We start from the raw sequence: 26,770 nt of genomic DNA, 5'->3' as shown, positions 1-26,770 counted from the left end.
TTTTAGGGTTTTTCTCTGTATTTTCTATATTTTTACTGATCAATTATGATTATACGAATAAAATGAAATAATAAAAGGGCTATATATATTTATGGAATATTGGTTCGTGTTGGATCATTTTGGATCGATAAATTAGTTACATAGCCGCTAAATAACTGCAAAAATGATCCGATGTGATACCCGTATGGGATAATTATCCAAACCGGGCTTTTTATAAAACACTTTATACGAAAATAATGTAATAATATCCCGTCTTTCGAGAATACGGGTTTTGTTGATTCACCGAAATGATTATCGTATCGAAAATCTTGCGTCGGGACGCGTACGGGTCAAACCGTAATCCGGATCGAAAAAGTCAAAACATGGACAATGTCCGGAATTACCAGATTAGGTTAGTAAGGAGTTTTCGGAAAATTTTTGAGGTGTAAAAACTTAAAAATGGTTATAAAATAATTTTGTAATTATTCAAAAAATTATTTAATAAATTCATAAATCAATATAAAATAGTATAATACTCCAAAAATTTCCAGAAAAATACATTAATTATCTGTATTTTATTCTGGACATAATAAAATTAACATACTTATACTTTACCACATATCAACATCCACATAACAACACCAACGTCAAATAATTTACCAAAAATCACATAATAATCATTTATCAATAAAAATAATTACACGCTTTGTCCCGGATATTACATCCTTCCCCCCTTAAAAGGATTCTATCCTCAGAATCATACTAAGGATCAGATAATGATACATTCAAAGTACCTTATTTCCATTTTCTCAAGTTGATCCCTCAACCTTACAACTTTCCATAAACGTTTACTCGCAGCATCACTCACTACCTAACAGCCTCTTGCTGACATCATATTCTATTAGTTGCTCGTATAATTAAATTCAAGCCTCCATTTTATATATAATGGAGCTAAATAAGTATTTTTGGGTATTCACATATAAACATCCTATGAACTTGTTATACGGTTGGCGGTGAAGCCAACTCACTTACACTTATCCTGCTTCTTTTACTGTGTCAAAAGGATCAGCATAACACATATTAATTCACTTTTCTTTCTATTTCTAGTAATTCGTGCTCACGAACGTTTGCAATAGTTATCAGTTGTTGAACCTCATTCCCACATATTTCTTTGTTCAATTAACCTAGTTTGTAATCGCTTCTAATCGCATTCGAGGCTCTTTAATCGTTCTCTTAATCTTCTCGTCCATCTGCGAATGATATACAGAAACCATGGCGTATTCGATTTCTAACGTTCTCGAAATTATTTCAGAATTAAGAATTAACGAGAAAATATCGACTGAATATGATTGACGCACAAACTTATCACAATATCATATTTTCCTACAATCACAATCGAGTATATTTATCGAGCGAAAATCTCTTACTATTTAGAAGAAAATATACTAACCACGAGGCATCACCGACATATTCTAACCCATATTATCATTTATTTTAGTTCTAAGAAGTTCTCACACGAAACTAACTGCAATGCTTTCCTTGACGTCTAGTCACATGTAACGTTTATTCTTTCTTTGTGCCATACTATCAGAAAGTCTTCTTTGACACCTATGTCTCGTATCATTGTTAGGGCGAAAACACGCGCTAATATTCACGCAAGTATACGCGTTCGCAAGTAATATAGAATACTTTCTAGTTCGTTCCCACAAAGACTCAGACTAATTATGTTCAATTACACTCAGTCACCAATGTATGATTACTTCTCAATGTTAAAACAATAACACTTAGATTTGATTAACTAATTATTAACTACAATTAACTACGAGAATTAAGCACTTAATTAACACTTGAATTAACAATATTAAAACACTCATGAGATCACAACTTCATTACTACTTCCTTCAATAATCATTGTTATTACCCTTAGCATGCAACCGTGATGATATTAATCGAATAACACGAAACTGATAAAAGCCAACTTTCATTGTACTAATACCATTCTACCAAACATCCACAATTAAGATAGAAGTTGAATAGTAATCAATTATGTTGAGTCCCTATATGTCTACAGAAATTGACAACATAACTATTTAAGCACAAGTTATTCCTTTTGATTACACAGGGCGAATAAAATGGTTAGAGTTATCCACTAATCATGCATACTCTTACATGAACCTAAGCAAGCATGGCAAGTTCTAAATCTCAAGATCCACCGTCGCTTCACAAGAGATTAACACCCTATCTTATATGTTCGCGACGCACATAAGACGAATATGCACAACCAATACTAGATATCATACCATCATCATACACTAAGGTATTAAACAATCAACTAAAGAATTCCATAGTAAATCCATTACAACCCCATGATCACGATTAGGCCATGATAGCACTCATCGTCATCATGGGTTCATTTGAAAACATGATAATAAGACACAAGAATAATAACTAAAACTACTTATATTAAACCAGAGTACATCACAAGAGTAAATAGGTTCAAAGTAAAGAAAACTAGCATCCAACGTTACAACGAAATAAAGAATCACAAGAAAATATGCTTCCTCTTCATTATGGTGTGCCAAAACGGTTTTCTTCCTTATCTCCTTGCTCTTCGATTAATACTACGATCCAACCTTTGTGAAACGTCTCTGAAATCTACTTATATTGGAGTCCCATAAAGCCCAACTAACTTAGAAGTTGGAAGTTAAACAGAATCAGGAGTTTGAAATAATAAATCTGATTTTCCGTCCCTGAGCGGGCGCTCAGCATTCCTGAGTGGGCGCTCAGCTTCCTGAGCGGTCGCTCAGCTCCCTACTGGAAACTTCTCTGTTTTTCTCCCAGTTTTTCGCTGCAATCTGCTCCTATCTTCCCGCTTACAATGCAAAACACATGCCAAGGCTTATTATTGATGAAATCTCTCCCAAAATGCAATTAATACCTTGAAATACATAAACACTAGAAAAACACATAAAATACACAAAATACTTGATTTCAAGACATCGATTCAAGCCATTATAAGACGTTCTAAGTGGTATAAAATGCCACTTATCACACCCCCAAACTTAAATCGATGCTTGTCCTCAAGCGTCACAGACTCAAAAAAAAACAAAAACATGCATGAATGCAATCTATATGAAATGCAGCGATCCCCCTTACAATGACCAAACCAACCAACTTACGACATCCCAACAAATACAATTAGGCGAATAAAGATCAATCAAACCATGCAAACTAACATACCGCCGGAAACGTGGTGTGTGCAAATGCTTAACAGATATGCTTCGAAACTAGATCAATTACTATAACTCGACTATCCTCAAGGTAATCACATGATTATACGAAGAATAAAATTCTAGGCACAAAATGACTTATAACACTTCAAGATTTCTGGAGCTTATTACGGAATCATGCTTTTTATTTATAACAAATAAATGCTTATTTGACCGTGCAATGAGTGAGGTCCACGAAAGACTTATACAATGGCATCCATGTAGCGGGCGTTAGGTTAGCGGATCCCAGACTATAAAAGCCTTAGGTCACTAGGCACAAAGTCCCCTAAGAACTTAATAACTCGAATACCAAAGAGCCCACTCGTGATCAATTATACATTAACTCCTCTTTTTTTTTCTTTTTTTTTATATATATATTTTTTAAAATTTCTGAGCAAGTGTGTTTCGCTCCATCTTGCTCAACCCTAAACTACTCGCATAAAAATACGAGCCGGCTACTAGCTAATTGACGCCTAGCCATAATTAGCAATGAATTCCATTTTTTTTACTCCAATTTTCTTTTCATGCCTTTTATCAGTACGAACCTATTATAAATTCTAAGCATAATCAAGAGATTAACCTCGAAAACCATCAAACCATAACAACAATATAGTCCTTAAGCATTCTCTAAGACTTAGTGAAATTACAAATATTTCTAGCATGCATAACAACCTACACGATTCAACATCACTTTAACGCTATCACTACACTCGCATCAACATCATAAATTAATTGGTAAATCAGCGCAAAAGGGATCATGGTATATGCATGAGCTACATGACATGATACATAAAGCTATAAATAATAAAAAAAACTATATGGCAAAAAAATATGCAATTATATGAACTAATATATCATGAATATGCAACTATATGACACACACACAAAATATTCCTTAACTACCACCCCCAAACTTAAAATCTTCATTGTCCCCAGTGAAGGTAGTAGAAAGGAACACATGGTATACCTACTCGGGGAGATCATCATCATCATCACCCTCAGAGGGCGGTGTATCAGGAGGCAGATATGCAGAGTCCTCACCAAAAACTGGCCACTGGATGTCAGCTCCAAGGCCTCGAAAAGCAGTCTCAAGCGCAAGGGTGAGCTCCTGAGCAAACCTGCTCTGCGTCTCGTACATAGCATCCATCCTCCTCGACAACCTCCTATACTGGGCACCAGCCATCCCAGCACCCTCCTGAGCTCTAGAAGAACCAGCCTCATCTCGCCTTGGCCTCGCCATGGTAGCACCTCGTGCTGGATGCCCTCCTGGAAGACGATAACCCAGCCCATGCTCCTCGGGTTCTCCACCAGTCCACTCCTGCATCACATGCAGAGTCCCGGAGTCAATAGGAGCGGCCGGGAACTGCAACTGCTCATGAGACGGCCACTGAACTCCCACTGCTCGGCAAAACTTTGTAACCGTGGATGCGTAAGGGATGTTCATGTGCTTAGCTCCCCTCAAAAACTTCAGAATTCCTTGGTAGATGAACTCCACAAGGTCCACATAGTACTCTTCATTCAAAATTTCCCATAACAACTCTGCTCTCTCAACTGTGACCTCATGTGCATGTGAAGTAGGCAGAATATTAGCATAAATGAAAGCATTCCATGCATGGGCATACCTGTTCATCGCAATCGCCGGAAAATGGCGATACTCGTTAGTCCCAGTCTTGAAGGTCCAAACTGTGCCCGACCTACAGAGAGTAGCACAAATCAAATCCAAGTCAAAATCCTCAGCAGTCTTCTCGTTCTAATTCTCCTCTGTGGGCTTCCTCTGTCGCTGCCCAATCACACGGCGAATCGCCGTAGGGTGATAATACACCGTCATCCCCCGAATCAACAGAATACCCATTCTTTTCAGCCTTCACATTCACATAGAACTCGCGAACAACGCTCATTCGAACTGCTTCAGGAGACTCACAGAAAGCAATCCAACCCTTCTCAGCAATCATAGGCAACAACTCACCATCCCTCCCCGATGGTAAGAACCCCCTCTCCTTCAAAATCGGCTTACCCAGAAGCCTAGTATACTCCTCCTCAGCAGCCCTATCAAACAACCTAGGCCTCGCAGCAGTACCCCTTGAAGAATCAGCAGTAGGGACAGTGCTGCTGCTATCAATAGTCCTGGATCTCTTGGGTGCCATCAAAACTGAGAAAAAGTATTTAAGATTTTTGTTTTTGAATATGGGAGAGAGTTTAAGGTTTGAAAGTGTATGGGGAGTATATGGAATAGGTGTATGTATATATAGGGTATAGATTAGGGTAAAATTTGATTATGAGTGGGTTTTGAGGGTTAAAAACGTGGGCAATGGGAAAATAAATCGTGGGTAATGGGGCTGTGTTTTGTTTTTTTTATTTTTCAGATTTTTTTGGATTTTTATAGGAATTAAAAAAATTTCTTCCAGTCGGGCCCTAAGCGGTCGCTCAGCAGAGCTGAGCGGGCGCTCAGGGGTCTTCTGGAATTTTTTTTTCCTTGCCCTGTTTTTCTGATTTTTTTGTGGTTTTGGATAGGTTACTAACTTCTAAGGGTTCCTGTAACAACAAATCATGGGTTGCCTCCCAAGAAGCGCTTCTTTTTCGTCATTAGCTTGACGAAGCGTACCTTAATCAAGTTGACAATAAAACGGCACTAACCACTTCCCAGTTTGCCGTGTCCGCATATTAATGCTTCAAACGCTGACCATTAACCTTGAATGCTTGGTCCGGATCATTCTCAAAAATCTCCACCGCTCCATGTAGAAACACAGTTTTGACAATAAAAGGTCCAGACCACCTTGATTTCAACTTCCCAGGAAAAAGTCGGAGACGAGAGTTGAATAAAAGAACTTGCTGCCCCGGCATAAATGACTTAGGATATAGCTTCCTATCGTGTCACTTTTTCACTTTTTCCTTGTACATTTTGTTGTTCTCGTACGCTTGGAGTCGAAATTCATCAAGTTCATTTAGCTGAAGCATTCGCTTCTTTCCAGCTGCATCTAGATCCAGGTTCAACTTCTTCAACGCCCAATAGGCCTTATGCTCAAGCTCCACAGGTAAATGACATCCCTTACCATACACAAGTTGAAACGGGGACATCCCAAGTGGAGTCTTATATGCTGTTTTGTAAGCCCAAACAGCTTCATCGAGCTTTAAAGACCAATCCTTCCTTGACGGACAAACAACCTTCTCTAAAATGCGCTTGATCTCTCTGTTAGATACTTCCCTTGACCATTCGTTTGTGGATGATAGGAAGTAGCAACACGATGATTCACATTGTAGCGCTGCATCATAGAAGTGAACTTACGGTTGTAGAAATGCGACCCTTCATCACTTATGATTACTCGTGGCGTTCCAAACCTTGTGAAAATCTGCTTATGAAGAAAATTCAACACTACCTTTGCATCATTCGTTGGCAGAGCTTTGAATTCTACCCATTTTGAGACATAATCGACTGCCAGCAAGATGTACTGATTATTGCAGGACGAGATAAATGGCCCCATGAAATCGATTCCCCAAACATCAAAGACCTCGACTTCAAGCATCATATTTAACGGCATGTCATCCTTTCTCGTAAGATTTCTCACTCTTTGGCAACGATCACACCTTAAAATGAACAGATGAGCATCCTTAAACAAAGTAGGCCAGAAAAAACCTGCTTACAGAATACGAGTTGTCGTCTTTTCACCACCATAGTGTCCACCATAAACTGTGGAGTGGCAGTCTCGTAATATCCCCTTCGTCTCATAGAATGGGATACATCTCCTGATGATCTGGTCAGCTCCCTGTCTAAATAAATACGGTTCATCCCACATATACCACTTCACCTCATGCAGAAACTTCTTCTTTTCAGCTATGGTCAAATTAGGAGGCATTATATTGCTGACAAGATAATTCACAATATCTGCGAACCATGGCTTTTCCTCCTGAACTGCGAACAACTGCTCATCCGGAAAAGATTCATTGATCAATGTCGTATCATGTGAAGTAGACTCGGGATTCTCCAATCTAGAGTGATGGTCAGCTACCTAATTCTCAGTACCTTTTCAATCCTTGATCTCTAATTCAAATTCCTGTAGCAAGAGCACCCAACGAATGAGTCTGGGCTTCGAATCCCTCTTGAAAACCAAATAGCGAATGGCCGCGTGATCAGTGAACACTGTCACCTTTGTCCCAAGCAAATAAGATCGAAATTTTTCGAAACCAAAGACTATAGCCAAGAGATCCTTCTCAATAGTGGTGTAGTTCATTTGAGCTCCATTTAAGGTCTTGCTAGCATAGTAGACCACATGAAAGAGATTATTCTTGCACTGCCCAAGAACTGCGCCCACCGCATAATCACTCGCATCACACATCATCTCAAAAGGCTCAGTCCAGACAGGTGCTGTAATAACTGGTGCAGTTATCAAACTCTTCTTGAGAGTCTCGAATGCCGTCAAGCATTCATCATCAAATTTGAAAGGCACATCCTTCTCGAGCAAATTGCACAACGGCTTAGATATCTTCGAAAAGTCCTTGATGAAAAGCCGATAAAAACCCGCACGACCAAGAAAACTACGGATTCCTTTCACAGAAATAGGTGGTGGAAGATTTTCAATGACTCCCACCTTGGCTTTGTCCACCTCAAGACCCTTGCTAGAGACCTTATGCCCAAGAATAATGCCTTTACGCACCATAAAGTGACATTTTTCCCAATTGAGCACCAAATTAGTTTCCACACACCTTTTAAGCACTGCATGAAGATTATTCAAACATTCATCATACGAATGTCCAAAGACGGAGAAGTCGTCCATGAACACCTCGACATTATTTCCAATCATATCAGAGAATATAGCCATCATACATCTCTGAAAAGTGGCTGGTGCGCCACATAAGCCAAAGGAAACTCTGCGAAAAGCAAACATGCCAAATGGACAAGTGAAGGTAGTCTTTTCTTGGTCCTCTGGTGCAATACATATCTGATTATAACCTGAATAACCATCTAGAAGACAATAATACTCATGACCGACCAATAAACGGAAGAGGGAAGTGTTCCTTTTTTATGGCCTTGTTCAACTTTCTGTAGTCTATGCATACCCTTCATCCTGTGACTGTTCGAGTGGGGATGAGCTCGTTCTTCTCATTTGCTACCACAGTAATACCTCTTTTCTTAGGTACACATTGCACGGGGCTCACCCAAGAACTGCCAGAAATAGGATAAATTATTCCTGCATCCAGCCACTTCAGAATTTCTTTCTTCACCACTTCTTTCCTGATAGGATTAAGTCTGCGTTGTTGCTCAAAAGTCGGCTTACTACCCTCCTCTAGCAGAATTTTATTCATGTAATATGAAGGGCTGATCCCTTTGATGTCTACTATAGTCCATCCGATAGCCGATTTGAATTCTCTCAAGATCCTTAAGAGCTTGTCCTCCTCACTACCTGAAAGGTCAGATGCAATAATAATAGGTGAAGTAGATGCATCACCTAAAAAAGCATACCTCAAGTGTTCAGGCAATGGTTTAAGCTCCAAGATAGGTGCTTCCTCAATAGATGGTTTGAGCCTTCCTTCAGCATTTTTGAGGTCAGAAGTACCAAGAGATTCAAATGGCATGTCTAGCTTTCGCCTCCAAGGAGAAGCATTTAGATATTGTAGTTGGTCATTGTCATCCTCATCATCACTATCAAAATCCCCCACTAAGGCCTTCTCTAATGCATCAGACATTAGCATATGATCACGTTCTGAAGTAATCGCTGAATCAATCAAATCCACTTTTAAGCACTCCTCATCTTCTATAGGGAATTTCATCACTTTGAATACATTGAATGTCACATCCTGATCCTGCACCCGCATACTAAGTTCACCTTTCTGCACATCTATCAAGGTACGGCCTGTAGCCAAGAAAGGTCTCCCCAAGATTATGGGAATCTTCTTATCTTCCTCCAAAATCCAGAATAACAAAGTCTGCAGGAAAGAAGAGCTTATCCATATTTACTAGCACATCCTCCACTATGCCTCGTGGGTGTATAATGGAACGATCAGCCAATTGTAGAGACATGTAGGTGGGCTTTGGATCAAGCAAATTCAACTTTTTAAAGATCGACAACGGCATCAGATTGATGCTTGCTCCCAAATCACAAAGGCACTTGTCAAAAGACAACTTGCCAATAGTGCAAGAAATGGTGAAGCTACCTGGATCTTTAAGCTTTGGAGGTAACTTTTGTTGCAGCACAGCACTGCATTCTTCCGTTAAACCAACGGTCTCAAGATCATCCAGTTTCACCTTCCTTGAAAGAATACTCTTCATAAACTTCGCATAACTAGGCATTTGCTCTAGAGCCTCAGCAAAAGGTATGTTGATGTGAAGTTTCTTGAACACCTCCAGAAACTTACCAAACTGCTTATCTAGCTTTTATTATTGCAATCTCTTAGGGAAAGATGGTGGAGGATAGAGCTGTTTCTCCCCTGTATTACCCTCAGGCAGAGTGTGTTCAACAGTAGTCTTCCTTGGTTCTGCCGCTTTCTCCTTTTGCTTAGCTTCTTCATCACCAACTTCAGCTTCTCCTTCTTTTGCTCTTTCAGCATCAGCAACTTTTTCAAAACTTAAGGTAATAGCCTTGACTTGCTCTTTAGCTTCTTTCCTGCCTGGCACTTCAGTATCACTGGGAAGTGTGCCAGGTTGACGATTAAGCACTGCATTGGCTATTTGACCGATTTGATATTCTAAGGTCTTGATAGAGACCGCCTGACTTTTGCACAACAGCTTAAGTTCCTCAAAATCAGCACTAGAGGGTGGAGCTGCACCTCCTTGTTGAGGATATGATTGCCTTTGAGCATAATGTTATGGTTGCTGGAATCCTGATGGATTGAACTGTTTACTTATGCCTTGCTGATACGGTTGCTGAACAATATTCTGATTATTACTCGAGCTGAAATTTGGATGATTTCTGTTGTTAGGATGATAAGTAGCTGGCACAGGCTGCTGCGGTCGCTGATAATTGTTCACATACTGAACAGATTCATTAACAAGAGAACACTGATCTATAGCATGAGAACCTGCACAGAGTTCACAGACCATAGCTATTTGATTGACTCCATAAGTGGCTAGAGAATCGACCTTCATAGACAGCGCTTGGAGCTGCGCTGCAATAGTTGTAGCTGCATCAACTTCCAAAATACCTGCTACCTTCCCAGGGATTATCCTTTGAGTCGAATTTTGATGCTCATTTGCAGCCATAGTCTTAATAAAATTATAAGCATCCGTATAGCTTTTGGCCCACAAGACGCCTCCAGCTGCTACATCGAGCATGGGCCAAGATTGGGCCCCCAAACCATTATAGAAACCAGTGATCACCATCCAATCAGGCATTCCATGATGTGGACACTTTCTCAACATCTCCTTGTAGCGCTTCCAAGCTTCGCACATAGATTCTGTAGGTTGCTGCGTAAACTGAGTAAGAGCACTCCTCATAGCCGCAGTCTTCGCCATTGGATAAAACTTCACCAGAAACTTTTGCGCAAGATCTTGCCAAGTAGTGATAGACCCAGCTGGTTCAGAATGTAACCAGTCCTTAGCTTTATCCCTCAGTGAGAATGGGAAAAGCCTCAGCTTGATAGCCTCATCAGTCACACCATTATATTTGAAAGTACTACAGATCTCGACAAAATTCCTTATGTGAATGTTGGGGTCTTCAGTCGCAGCACCTCCAAAAGAAACAGAATTCTGCACCATCTGAATAGTGCCCGGCTTGATTTCAAAGTTATTGGCCTCAATAGCCGGGTGCATGATGCTAGACTAAATGTCATCAATATTAGGCCGAGAAAAGTCCATAAGAGCTGGATCCGCCGGAACAATACGATCACCCATGATTACTGGCTCTTTTTGCTCACTTCCTGAATCCGAATCAAAATCTATCTTCTCCGGAATATCAAGAATTTTGTCAGTCTCCTCATCCATATCTAAAGTCCTCTTGCGAGTACGAGAACGTGTTTGCATAAACGCTCGCTAAAGTACCTGAAACGTAATCGGAAACAATAAGTAACACATCTTAATCACTGAGTCCTAATGACCAACGATGGTAAGTACATAAACTAAACAAATACGCCGAGTCCCCGGCAGCGGCGCCAAAAACATGCGCTAATATTCACGCAAGTATACGCGTTCGCAAGTAATATAGAATACTTTCTAGTTCGTTCCCACAGAGACTCAGACTAATTATGTTCAATTACACTCACTCACCAATGTATGATTACTTCTCAATTTTAAAACAATAACACTTAGATTTGATTAACTAATTATTAACTACAATTAACTACGAGAATTAAGCACTTAATTAACACTTGAATTAATAATATTAAAACACTCATTAGATCACAACTTCATTACTACTTCCTTCAATAGTCATTGTTATTACCCTTAGCATGCAGCCGTGATGATATTAATCGAATAACACGAAACTGATAAAAGCCAACTTTCATTGTACTAATACCATTCTACCAAACATCCAACATTAAGATAGAAGTTATATATGAATCAATTATGTTGAGTCCCTATATGTCTACAGAAATTGACAACATAACTATTTAAGCACAAGTTATTCCTTTTGATTACACAGGGCGAATAAAACGGTTAGAGTTATCCACTAATCATGAATACTCTTACATGAACCTATGCTAGCATGGCAAGTTCTAAATCTCAAGATCCACCGTCGCTTCACAGGAGATTAACACCCTATCTTATATGTTCGCGACGCACATAAGACGGATACGCACAACAAATACTAGATATCATACAATCATCACACACTAAAGTATTAAACAATCAACTAAAAAATTCCATAGTAAATCTGTTACGACCCCATAATCACAATTAGCCCATGATAGCACTCATCGTCATCATGGGTTCATATGAAAACATGATAATAACACACAAGAATAATAACTAAAACTACTTATATTAAACCAGAGTACGTCACAAGAGTAAATAGGTTCAAAGTAAAGAAAACTAGTATCCAACGTTACAACGAAATAAAGAATCACAAGAAAATATGCTTCATCTTCGTTGCAGTGTGCTAAAATGATCTTCTTCCTTATCTCCTTGCTCTTCGATTAATACTATGATCCAATGTTTGTCAAACGTCTCTGAAATCTACTTATATAGGAGTCCCATAAAGCCCAGCTAACTCAGAAGTTGGAAGTTAAACAGAAACATGAGTCTAAAATAATAAATCTGATTTTCCGTCCCTGAGCGTCCGCTCAGCATTCCTGAGCGGGCGCTCAGCTTCCTGAGCGGTCGCTCAGCAGAGCTGAGCGGGTGCTCAGCTCCCTACTGGAAACTGCTCTGTTTTTCTCCCGTTTCTTCGCTGCAATCTGCTCCTATCTTCCCGCTTACAATGCTAAACACATGCCAAGGCTTATTATTGATGAAATCTCTCCCGAAATGCAAGTAATATCCTGAAATGCACAAACACTAGAAAACGCATCAAATACACAAAATACTTGATTTTAAGACATCAATTCAAGCCATTATAAGACGTTCTAAGTGGTATAAAATGCCACTTATCAATCATATTCTCGGAGTAGCTTGAATCCATTGAGTTATCGTAGCCAAATTCCTATCTTTTAGTTTGGCCTTACTTAATGCCCGTTCATCGAAGAGTGGTATATATTATTCTGGTTCGACATAATTCATCGTATTCTGAATACTCCTGTCAAATCTCATATCAAACAATATTTGTTACGACCGGTATTTCTAAACCCTATCTATATATAATTGTGTGTATATAATTAAAATTTAAATTGTGTGAAATTATAAATGTGGATGATCTATATGACTGAGTGCCTATAAACTAAGTGTTTAATGTATTAGTTTATATAAAAAAAATTGAAAAGAAAATCTTATAATTTAGTATTTTTAAATGATAATCAAAATTACTTCATTTTATATGAAAAATCGATTTTAAAAATCTTTTAACAATAAATTTTCAAATTTTATATCATTAAATTTCTAAAATCATAAGCTAATTTATGATATTAATTTTGTGATGTATAAAGGTGCATTTATATTTATAAAAATTGTTTTATATAAATTAGTTGATTTTTAAATTGAAAATTAATTAGTTGCCCATGCATGCAAATACCCTCCAATTCAATTTAAAAGGGCATAAGAGATAATTCATACCCCACTAACCTTCTTCTATCCACCAAAAGACTAAACTACCCTTGCATGCACTTTTGCTTGGTTATTGGAGAAGGGCACTTTAGTACATTCCAAATTCCACTATTGAATTAGTGCATGATGAACCATAAAGAGAGGAGTTAACCTAAAACCACACTCCACTCAAGCTCATCATTTTCACTCTCAAATTTTCTCTCCTCCCCCTCTCTTTTTCTTCATTCGGCCGAAGCCCCTTCCCCCATTCCCTTCAATTTTTCTTCATCAAATCCTTGCCATTCTAGTGTAATTCCATTACCCATTCATATAATATACACTTTACAAGAAGTTCCATGCTTAGGAGATGAAGTTTAATGCTTGCATGTCTTGATTTTATGTGATCTCCAAAGAGAAACTCTTAATTCATGTGGATTAAAGAGTTCTCTATGAGATATACTTTTTATGTGCATAAACTAAGTGTTTCCATGAATAAAACTCTTTTAAAAGCTTTGCATGCTACTGATCTTTAGTTGTAAAGTCATATTCTACTTTGTATGTTAGAGATAGGGCATTATTTTCAAGTATAATCATGTTATATATGCTCTTCTTTTCAAAAATGTTATGTGCTTAAAATGAATTGTTTCCTTGATATTATGTTTGATCTTAGTTGTTTAAAGGTAGTGTGCATGATCTTTTGAAGTAAATAAGTATTTTAAGTCGAATTTATAAGCTAATAACCCTCTTATTTTGTCGAACTTGATTTAGTGATCATCTTGAGTTGCATGTTAAGTTTTATTTTGCATGTTGGTACTATAGGGCATGGATGATCTCCATTATTGGTTGAGGCCTTAGTTTAGAGTCTTATAGTAGTAAATTTTCCTTGTTTGAGATTTAATTCGTGATTTTAAAGTGGGAGTTAAGGTGGAAAGGCTAAGATAGAATCCTGAATTTTTTTCCAAATTTGCATGTGAGTTTTGTGTTAATTTTGAATTGTCATTTCTTAGGCATTGTTAGGCCCAAGCCACGGGGAGTTTAGACTTGGGGTATAATTGAGTCTAGAAGTCACAAATTATAGAAACCCAACCATTTAGTGAGGTGCACACACCAAAATTTAGAATATGTCCAACAAGGGACAGTTTTGATGCAACTTAGAAATGAGGAGATTTGACCATGTCATGGGTAGGCCCTCACTAGGCCTTGGTTAGACCTAGTTAGAGGGAGTGTCAGAGGAGTTTTTACAGGCATAGTTCATAGGAATTTGGTTAGAATCATTTGTCATAAGTTAGTGCAAAACAGGATACTTTTCTGTCCAGAAAACAGGGGAACATTGGACTTTAAGCTTAGGCCCAGGTAGGCCCAAGCTAGGCCCTTGAGCCACACCAAGTTTGAGAGTTGCCTTATGGTCAGAAGAGTCTATTGTAGAAGTTTTAGAGGTAAACTTGAAGTGTAAGTGTGTCAATTGTACTCATAAACCCATTGGTGTCACCCTGAAATCACTATAATGAGCAAAATCACTTAACATTTAGTTTTAGGGCACTTATGAGTGAGGCCTAGGTTGACCACCATAGTTGTAAGATAGTATGAGGTCATTAGAGTGTAAGGCCTAAGTCAGGGTCCATAAGAACTTGATGGTTTCAAAAGGCACTTTGAGTTATGAGGACGATATAAAGAGTTTTGGCTAGCTTAGCATAACTAAGTGACTTAAGTAAGTGGAGTGAGATCATCCAAGTCTAGTGTTGCAATATAGTGTGTATGGATATATTATTATGTACTTAAATTTGCTATGTGAACATGAGTGGCTATGTGAACTATTATGCTTATAAGGTAATTATAAGTGTTTATGTGTATATAGGCCTAAGTGCCAATGTTCGTAATTTCGGTTTATAATTAGGTTGAGTTAGTGAGTATATATTATAATGAGGATATTATTATTTTGTGTAGGCTCTCGAGACAAGGGTATACTTGCCATTAAAGTCGAGTGAAGCTCCAGTTGCTCCCACCTGCCAGTCAAGTCAAGCCTTTCTCAAGGTAAGTATTTTAACCTACATTTTTTGTTTATACTGCAAGATAGTGTTAGCCCATCATTTATATATGATGCGAGTATTCTAATTCACCTTGATATATATGATCCAAATGGTTTCAAATCTATCTTTCGTATTATTTGCAAATGCCATGAACCCTCAAGTATCTATTGCAAGTAGTTTAACTTTGCTTGGAGATTTCTATGCAAATAATTCACAAGTCATACCATGCTAATATACCAAGTCATAGCTGACTGTTAGGTATGAAGATAAGGTTACTGAGTATAACTTGCACTATAATATACATAAACAAGAATAATACATTAACAATGGAATTGAAAGATTCAACAATATTGCTTGTTGAGCATTTGGCTCACTACTTGCTTACCCAGATATTACAGCTAGCAGATATGGTTAGATTCAAGTTGACAGCGCGTAAGACTTGTGATGCCGATTCGTATGTTCGAGCTCAGGTAGTTAGTGATTTTGTGTGTGAGGACTCGATATTGGAATCAGGTTGTAATAGTTAATAGTGTTGGGCTGTTCCAAACCCTAAACTGTAAAGATCTTAGATTCGGATGTATTTACTTCCTTTTGTTAACTAATATAATTACTCGTGTATTGTCTTTTGTAAATGTTTGGGGCGTGACAGGTTTTGTTATCAGAGCTACGGTTTAGAGTCCCTGGACAGCCCAAATAGGTTATATATATATATAGGTTTATAGAATATTATACGAGAGTGTAGGTATAGGATATTCCAGTCGTTCGCTACTAATTCTCATATATATATATATATATATGCATTGTTTAGCAGCAAAGGGCGTATTACTCATCATCTTCTGAACCATCTGACACAATTACTTTCTCCATCTATGCTGAGTTGAGGCGTGAGTTCGACAGGCTTCAGGGCAAGTACGATCGAATGTTAGAGCGATTGAAGAACGTGTATCCGGACAGCCGAAACTATGAAGAAAAGCCTAAGGAGCAGATGACTGTGAGACTTGAGACCTTGGTTCAATACGTTAACACTAAGCTTGATGAGATGCCATCGCACCGAGACCGTACCAGTCAGTATAATATCCAGATGATTGCGGACGAGCTCCAGTGCATTTGTGAAGAGGCTTCGTGAAGAGAAGACTACCGAACCCCGTTCTGATGGAGTGGAGCCTTAGTTCTTTCCATTATCTACTTTTCATGTCGTTGTATTGTTGGACTTTGTAGAATTCCCTGTTGTTTCCATTAATTAAGCATGTTATCCCTAGATTCAGACTCTATTCCAATCTTGATGTACCTTGACCCTAATTTCGATAATTATGCACTATCGTTCTATTTGCTTTCAATTGTTCTTATGCTTTTATATGCATCACCCTTATTGTTTAATTTTAAACCCGATTGAATGAAATGACTTGTGACACCATAACCACGAAATTTTCTGTATTGTTCATACCTGTTTTGATATAACTTTTATTTCAGAATTATGCCACCTAAAAGGAAGAACCCAACCACAACTTCTACCACAGATCCTAATATTCTTCGACTTGTGGAAACCTTACAACATCAAACAAACGCTATAGCTCAACAACAACTAACTCTTCAACAACAATTCGAAAACAAAGATAACCGTGAACCACACCAACCACCTGATCCACTAGTACCACCTCGATAAATTGTTACTTTCAAAGCTTTTCAGAATGTGAATCCATCTGCATTTCATGATACCATTGATCCGGTAATAGCTAATACATGGATTAGGGAAATGGAAAGAGCTTTTGAATTGGTTCAGTTAGGAGAAAATCAGAAGACGCCATATGCTACTTATTTTCTGAAAGGGGGAGTCATCTATTAGTGGGATTTAGTGAAAGCTTTGGAGATAAATCAGCCGGTTTCTTGGGAAAGGTTTAAAAGGTTATTCCAGGAAAAGTATTACCCTAAGCATATGCAGAATCAGATGGAGCTCAAATTTCTTGAATTGAAGCAAGGAAGTATGTCTGTATTGGAGTACGAGAAGAAGTTTACGGAGCTGTCAATGTTTGTGACGAAGTATACCAACATTGATGAAGAGAAAGCAAAGAGATTCCAACAAGGATTAGAGCCTTGGATTAGAGATAGAGTGGCTATGTTTGAGTTTGATACTTATGCTTGAGTAGTACAGAAGGCTGCTCTGATTGAGAGTAATGGGATACAGTCAAGGAAAGAAAAGGATAACAGGAAGAGAAAGTTTCCATTTTATGGAGAGAAGTCTGAAGCCGGAAGCTCACAAGACAGGAGTGTGAAAAGGATTGGATTCCACAAAGGCGGAAATTTTCAAAAGAAGGGAAATTTGAACAAGAGACAAGGTTCTAAGGGGGACAACCAGTCAAGCCAAGGACAAGTTGGAGTAAATAGATTTCAGAGACCAGAGTGCAAGCATTGTGGAAAAAGACATCCAGGAGTGTGTAATAAGTTGAACATGACATGCTATAGATGCAATCAGAAGGGACACTTGGCTAACAAGTGTAAGATACTGAAGCCGGGAGTTACATGCTATAAGTGTGGAAAGGCTGGATATATAGCTAGGGAATGCAAGTCAACCGGACCAGTCAAGGCTTTGATGAACGTGGCCAGTACTAGTGTAAGCATGCCAGCTGAGGTATTGGCATTACCTCCACCATCTACCTCAACTCCGCAAGCAACAGCAAGGACATTTGATTTAAAGATGAAGGACGCTGTTCAAAATTCTGAGGTGATAGCAGGTAAACTTTTAATAAATAATGTTGAAGCTAAGGTATTGATTGATTCTAGAGCTACTAGATCTTTTATATCAGAAACTTTCGTTGATAAACTTAAATGTGATAAAATGACCCTGAACGAGGTAATAGATGTGGTAATTGCGAACCAAGAGAAGATTCCTGTGAGTCAGTTATGTCCTAAGTGTGAGATTGATATTTCGGGGCATATATTTTCAGCAGACTTGATACTTTTCAAGTTAGGGGTGTTTGACATAATCTTAGGCATGGATTGGTTAGGGAAGAATGAAGCCCAGATAGATTGTAAATCTAAGAAAGTATATTTAAAGACAGAGATTGGAGAAAAAGTGGTATTTAAGGGTCAGAGGCAAGAGCGACTGTTTCTTACAATCGTCCAGGCTAAGAAATTGCTTAGAAGAGGTTGTAAATCGTTCCTAGCCTATGTAGTGGATTCAGAAAGAGAGAGCCTCCGCATGGAAGATATCCCCGTAGTCAATGAATTTCTAGATGTGTTTCCAGATGAACACCGCCCGTTCGATAGATTGATTTTGAGATCAACCTTGCTCCAGGCACGGAACCAGTTTCGAAGGCACCTTATAGAATGGCACCGGCAGCAATGAAAGAGTTGGCGAGCCAGCTACATGAATTGTTGGACAAAGGAGTGATACGGCCAAGTACGTCACCATTGTAGGATTTTATACATCACAGAACCATGGTAAAACATTTTCTTGATATAAAATCCATATAATCGCATACAAATCGTGAATTAATCGAGGGATCGATTACTAACCTTTAATAGCTATCCAAGAACGATGAACCGAGATCCCTAGCAGCTGCTCCTCAATTGTGAAGCACTCCACCGGTATCCACCAAGAGATCAAAATAATGGAGGGAGGAAGAGGTTGAGAGAAATAGTTGCCTCCCTTTCTTTTCTTCTTTAGAATTAGGGTTTTTTTATTTGGGTTGAGGCAAATAGGGTTTATAATAGTATATTTATAGGCAAACTTTCAGCTGAAAATTTTCCCATAAAATATTATTATTATTAACCCTTTAATTGATTATTCTTATTAACCAATTAACTAATAATTAAAACACCTTTTAATCATTAATCCTTTTTCTAAACACTTTAGAAAAATAATTCTCTCACTTGATTTAATTTCCAAAAATTAAATTCTTAATTAATAATATTAAGAACTTTTCTTAATTAATTTATAATTAATTAAATCTCATTTAATCAATTATTAAATTTTCTAATTAATTATTTATTTCACAAATAAATAATTACTAGTCATTATTAATTAATTCCTCCACCATTAAATCATTCTCTTTTATGGTGTGACCCTGTAGGTTCAATATTAAGCCGATAGTAGAAATAAATAATAATAAAACTATTTTATCATTATTTATATAAATTCTCTAATTCATTAAATATGATTAATTAATAAATTAATCATATTTATTCTACATCGTGAGGGATACTTCTCAGCATATCGCGACTATCCGGATAATACGAATTCACTGCTTAGAATACCAAGAACCTATTCAGTGAATAGTTACCGTATAATTAATTCCTTCTATTAGCAATGTCATGATTAAATACAAGGCATGGAACTCGTGTCAAGCCTATCTTATTTAATCATATGCTTTCTCATTCACTGTGCTTAGTTCTAATTAATGTGTATTAGAAACTCCTTTCTAATTTCATTCACTCTGGCCAGAGATTCCTGAACTAGCATAAGTGGATCAGCATTGAACATTCTCTTCCTTTCACTGGAAGGGGTAGATCCTTTATTGATCATACACTAACTTCATGTACAAATTCCTACACCCAGTAGAGCCCTTATTATTATCCCTGGAGACTAAGAACTAAACCAAAGTATAGTTCAGTGTACACAAGATGACTATGATGACCTCAAGTCTAAGGATACTTGTACAACTATCACTATGTGAACATCTGCTGACACGTGAGTGAACTCCATCAGTTATTCAGCTTTGTGAGTCATGTTCAGTGAACTTATTCTATAATAAGCATCTACATACTAGCTATAGTGTCACCACACAAATGTCTATGAGAACAGACATCCTTCATAATGATGCAAGCATAGTATGTACCGATCTTTGCAGATTACTAATTACTAGTTAGTAATCCTACGACCACGAACTATTTAAGTGCGGAGTTATCATCTTTTAGGTCTCATTATTATGATCTCATCATAATCCATAAAAAGCTTTACTCTAAACTGTGGTATATCTTATTTAAACACTTAAATAGATAAAGCCCGCAATAAAACCAAAACAAGTCTTTTATTAATATCAATGAAATCAAAACAGATTACATAAAAGTTATTCCTAAATCATCATACATGATTGGACTTAGGACACATCTCTTTCAATCTCCCACTTGTACTAAATCCAATCACTCTGGTATCTAATACCCATCTTGTCTTTATGACGATCAAAGTGACTTTGAGAAAGTGGCTTTGTTAAAGGGTCTGCTATGTTGTTATGTGTGTCAATTCTCTTGACGTTGACATCTCCTCTTTCAACAATCTCCCTAATCAGATGAAAGCGCAGCAGGACATGCTTGGAATTCTTATGAGATCTTGGTTCCTTAGCTTGTGCTATTGCTGCGTTGTTATCACAATACAACACAATAGGCTCCTTAATGCTAGGAACAACTCCCAACTCAGAAACAAATTTCCTCATCCAAACGGCTTCTTTTGCAGCCACACTTGCAGCTATATATTCTGCTTCCGCTGTGGAGTCAGCCGTTGTAGACTGTTTGGAACTCTTCCAACTAATCACACCACCATTTAGAGTAAACACGTACCCTGACATGGATTTGCTATCATCACTTTCTGATTGAAAACTAGAGTCAGTATAACCCTCTATTTTCAACTCAGATTCACCACCAAAAATAAGAAAAATATCCTTAGTCCTTTGCAAGTACTTAAGGATGTTCTTCACTGCTTTCCAGTGGTCTTCACCTGGATCGGACTGATATCTGCGCGTCACACTAATTGAATAAGCAACATCATGCCTAGTACATAACATCGCGTACATGATAGATCCTATTGCTGAAGCATAAGGAATCTTACTCATACGCTCTCTTTCCTCAGGTGTCTTAGGAGACATCTTTTTGGAAAGGGACACTCCATGGCTCATCGGTATGAGACCTCTTTTGGAGTTTTCCATGCTAAACCTTTTAAGCACTTTCTGGATGTATGTACCCTGGGTAAGACCTATCATTCTTCTAGATCTATCTCTATAGATCTTCATACCGAGAATGTAGGATGCTTCTCCCAAGTCCTTCATAGTGAAGTACTTCGATAGCCACACTTTGACTGATTGCAGCATCGGTATATCATTTCCTAAAAGAAGTATGTCATCCACATACAATACAAGAAATGTCACCGCGCTCCCACTAACCTTCTTGTAGACACATGGTTCATCTATGTTTTTGATAAAACCAAACTCTTTGATTGTCTCATCAAAACGGATGTTCCATCTATGAGAAGCTTGCTTTAAACCATATATGGTTAGCAGCAGCTTACACACTAGGTGTTCATTTCCTTTGGAAAGAAAACCCTCTGGTTGTGTCATATACACTTCCTCTTCAAGTTTCCCATTGAGGAAGGCCGTTTTCACGTCCATTTGCCAGATCTCATAGTCGTAGTAAGCAGCAATCGCAAGCAAAATCCGAATTGATTTTAACAGGGCTACAGGTGAAAAAGTTTCATCAAAGTCAATCCCTTGCCTTTGTCTGAATCCTTTGCCACGAGCCTGGCCTTATAGGTCTCCATCTGGCCATCTTCTCCAATCTTTCTTTTGTATACCCATTTACACTCAATAGGCTTCACACCCTCAGGTGCTTCAACCAAAGTCCATACTTGGTTGGTATACATAGATTCCATTTCGGATTTTATGGCACTTTGCCATTTCTCTGAGTCAACACTACTCATAGCCTCATTATAGGTCATAGTGTCGTCTTCATCAATGATTGACAACTCATTGTCATTCTCAATGGCAAGGCAATAATACCTCTCAGGTTGGTGAGACACTCTCCCTGTCCTACGAATGGGCTGTTCCATAGAATGTTGTTCAGTCTGAATAGGTGTTTCCACTTGAACCGTAGTAGTTTGTTGTAATAACCCCAAAAATTTTGAACTTTTTGTAACCCTTATGAATAGTGATTTTGCTGATTATGCTGAATAAGAAAACTTTTCATGCCACACTTTGTAGGGGTTCTTTTATTGTTATTCTGAGATCTTATTAGTACTCTATATGATATATAAGTGTATGTAAAGATCGTCAGAATCCAAATTCGAAAACTTTGATTTTTCCTGAAAATCCACCAGATACCGAAAGAATTGAGTATAAGGTAACAGGATAAAAAGGATTTAAATTCAAGGATTATAAGAGATGATCATAAAAGGAATATAATGTATTGAGAAAGGTTAAGGGAACCCAAGTAATAAGATCCCGGGTATGATCCCTCAAACGATAAAAAAATGAAAGTTAAGCGAACCGTATATCAGATCAGCGATCATTAGGCAAGTAATTAGGAGCTAATCAAAGAGGTTAGTGATGATGATGTCACCACACCAACAAGAAGAGTACAAGTGTGGGAAGATGACATAGGAAAGTGACATAAGCATGACCAAAAAGGAAGGAAGGTTGGTTGATTATAAACCACACAAAATTCACCATGGTTAAAAGGTAATAAATCAAAACAAAAGTGGATCAACCAAGCCAAAACAATTCATAAAACAAAAACACACAAGTTAACTTTCATTATTCAAGAGAAGCTCTCGGCCTCTTCTCCATTTCAAGGAAAGAAAAACCCAAATCCAAGTTCCAAGCTTTGTTAATTAGTGAGGTAATTATCTAAGGTTCCTTGTACATAGATATAGATATCCTATATGTTTAAGCTTCAAATTCCTTCACAATCTCTTCCTAAAATTCATGGAAGAAGAGGGTGAATAGTGTTTTTCAAGAACTTGAAATTTTGATGTTATGTTTTTGTTTAGATAAAGCTTTAGTAAGGATTTTCCAAGGTTGTTCCAAGCTCATTAGTTACTCCTACTCACAAGGACGGTATAATCTCTTAACCTAGCTTTATTATTGAATGTTAAGAGCTTATTATGAGTAGTATAGTTCATGATAGGCTTGGTTATTGTGTATTTAGAGATTGATTGGTTTTGTGATGTTTTGGAGTTGTAAATCTTGATGATTAGTTAATGAACTTAAGTAAGCTCTTAGTTTATGATTGAGAAGTAGTATAAATTGGAAATATTGAGTTGTTGGGGCTGTTGTAGTATTGTATGGATGGAGTTTGGTTGTATGGTTGAATTGTGGTTGATTTGTGGTTGATTTGGAGTAGGATAAAATTTGGTAATCGCGTAAACACAGTCGTCGTTATGCCCGATTTACTTTAGACTGCTTTTATTCTTAATATCAGGACCCGTGAACTCACTGTTAGGTTTTGACCATTGCCATGATTACATAGTTCATGTTACGAGCTTCGTTTTGATATGTGGTTCATTTGAATCCGATATACGGTTTAGGAGAAACGACCGTTTTAAGTAACGGCGTTTCACGAACGAACCATTACCCCTCGCCTTACTTTGAAACATTGGTTAAGGACCATAAATGACTAATTGGAGTATGAAACATTTATTTAAAGTGGATTAGGCAGCTGGTAAGGTACTCGCGAAAGAATCGCCTTAAAACTCTTAATGGTGGAGCCGAGGGTACTCGAGCGACTTAAGAGAATCATTAAGCGCAAAGTGAGCGTTAGAGTCTAATTGGTTAAATTATAGATTCTTAAGCGACTTTGGTTTAATTCCAACTTATATGTGGTTTACAGGTTTCCAGCCTCATCCCAGGACTTTTATCACCCCCAGTCGCTCAGGCAAGTTTTTTACCCGTTATACTGTTGTTGTGATGTAAATATACGTATATGCATTATCTTGTGATAAGTGCATGATTGTTATTAGCAAATCTTGCGATATATTGGAGCATGTGATATGGTATATATGCATGTATGTTTCGTAATCTTGATATCTAATTGTTGATTCAATTGCTTATAAGTTGCATAATACCTATGCTAGAGATAAGCAGTAGTTGCGTATACCCTTAGTATAGGGGACCCAAAGGTGAACATTTTCTAAACCGGGAGTCTATGTTCCCGAGTATGTTATATATATATATATTTATATTTATATATAGATATAGTTTTCAAAACTATTAATCGAATAAGGTTTATTCGATAACTTTATTTTTATTAATGAATATTATTTTAAATATTCATTGGAGGACTTATGACTCTATTTATTCTATTTAATGAATATTTATTTAATGAATATTATTTTGAATATTCATTTGAGGACTTATGACTCCGATTATTTACTAAATAATATTCTTTATTTTATTAAAGAATAATGTTTCGATAATCAAACTTATTTTCGATTATTCAAATAAAGATAGTACTTTCGTATAAGTATATCTTTGGTTATTTAATATTCATTTCAAGTATGAGTTTTAAAACTTCTACTTCAAATTATTTATATAGAGATTATCCTTATGAGAATATTATTTAAATAATAATATTCAGATATTTTCTAATATATCGGGACTGATTTATTTCATTAAATCAGCATTACTCCAAACATTCTTAAAAATATTTTCGAGTCTTCAAAATGATTTTAAAAGTTAGAGCGGATCCCAAAACTCATTTTTATATTTAAGATCTTCCTTTCGAAAGGGATTTAAATACTCGCTCAAAACCCGAGGGATCCGGCTCTGTGGTGTATTTTATATTCGCAACGAAGTTGATGTTTTGATAAATGAATTGATTACTTACCCAACGTTCGGGAAGTAAGTCCATCTATTGAGTCGGCAAAAGCAACATGGGCTCAGTGGGCGTCCATGAAAGTGTAAGTGGCTCAGTGGGAGTCCATCAAATGCGTAAGTGGCTGAGTGGCAATCCAGCATAAGGTCGTATTGCGGCCAGGGTGATGACCAGTGGGGAATTCGTCCATCTACTAGTAGAAAAGGTTACTTATTGGTATCTTTGCCTGATCAGCAAGATATCAGGTTTATGCCAAGGTTTTCTCCTTTCCAAATTCATTGGATATTACAACTCTGTTTATAATTTTCATAACAGAGGTTTTCAAGGAGTGTATGAAATGTATATATATATAGGTGTATATATATATCGGGACTTAATGAAGTATCTCGTAACTTCATTATTTATAATAATATTTCAAGGATTGAATCTATTCAAATCTTATCTTGTAGTCTCATCTATGTGATGAACTTTTGAAACAGATTATACCTTGAACGGTGGTAGTTCAAGTAGTATTCGGAAAAGATATAAGTATATTGGAGTATCTTGTAACTTCATCTTTTAAACTTATATCTAGTAAATGATTATCTTGTGCATGCCAAAGATTTTCAGAAAAATGTTGAGACAAGGTTAGATATATGAGATCACCTTGCAACGATATTTTTATACAGTTATAAACTGGAACTCTATGTATATTATACATGTCAGAGGATTTCAAAGATTGTGAAAAGTATATATGTATATATATATACTGAATATTTTGCGACTTGGTCGCGTTAAGATATCAGCTTGGTTTATTTCTTCTTGACCAAGACTTTCATGAGTACTATGAGAATGCTCATATATTGTTAATTATTATACATATTATTTCAGTGGGCTTGTTGCTCACCCTTGCTTTCTTCTTTTATCACACAACAACAGATAGAAAAGATGAACATGACCAAGCTTCCAATTCGCAAGCGGTTAGGAAACATTCCGCAGTTTTCTGGAAGCGTTGATGCCGCTATAGCTGAGGTAGAAATTACCAATAGGCTAGGCTTTCAACTTATGATGTACCAGACTTATGTATCTATATGAATTGTAATAATGGCAAAGAAATGTAAATTTATTCAGAAACCCTTTTAAGGTGTAACGGTTTATAATTGTGGAATAAAATGACTTGTGTTATTTTTGGTATTCATCTCTGAGACTATAACTTGTGGTGTGTGTGTGTGTATATTGTGGAGTCACAATACTCAGTAGTTGGTTGACTGTTAAGATTAAGTATTGATAAGGGAAATGGAACTCGTGACAACCCGAATCCCCGACCCCGGATTTGGGGGTGTTACAGAAATGGTATCAGAGCTAAGCGTTATAAACCTCAGAGATGATGTGACGTTAAGATAATACGTTCACTAAGAAAATAAGAACTCTTGCCAAGTTCACAGTCGGGCTACCTAACGTAGTACTGACAGTTAAAACCCTTACGGGAGCCCTTATAAACATTATGATAGTAACATAGTTCGTTCTCGTATAGGGCAGCGGGGCAACGAACCCTGAGGTTCAGGAGCATCAGTATGAGGATATTTTATTACATATTGGAGATCAAATTGTGAATCCAATAGAGTACCCTAACGAGGGACCGGATGAGATTCATATTGAGAATGTTGCGGTTGAGGATGTTATCCCAGAAGGGATTGTTGCTAAGGATGATCGCGTGGAGGATCTTAACGAGAATGAAGAGAGGACCGCTGAGGAATTGATGACCGTAGTCAGGGCGACTACCAGAGCTAGAATGGCCTCGAGGGTGGCACTAGAGGATGAAGAGTTACCAAGGG

At 37.4% G+C, this 26,770-nt stretch overlaps 1 non-coding gene across 1 annotated transcript; it reads left to right on the top strand.

Annotated features, from left to right (window-relative positions):
- Positions 1–10,570: 10,570 nt before the first annotated feature.
- On the top strand, positions 10,571–10,677 carry LOC141669508 (small nucleolar RNA R71). Its single transcript, XR_012553787.1, has one exon. It is a non-coding gene; the product is annotated as a small nucleolar RNA R71 (small nucleolar RNA).
- The last annotated feature ends 16,093 nt before the right edge of the window (positions 10,678–26,770 follow it).

This window comes from Apium graveolens, chromosome 6 (assembly GCF_009905375.1).
Source record: "Apium graveolens cultivar Ventura chromosome 6, ASM990537v1, whole genome shotgun sequence".
Taxonomy (NCBI): domain Eukaryota; kingdom Viridiplantae; phylum Streptophyta; class Magnoliopsida; order Apiales; family Apiaceae; genus Apium; species Apium graveolens.
Note: the sequence above shows the minus strand (reverse complement) of the source record. Positions and strands in the feature narration are given on the sequence as shown.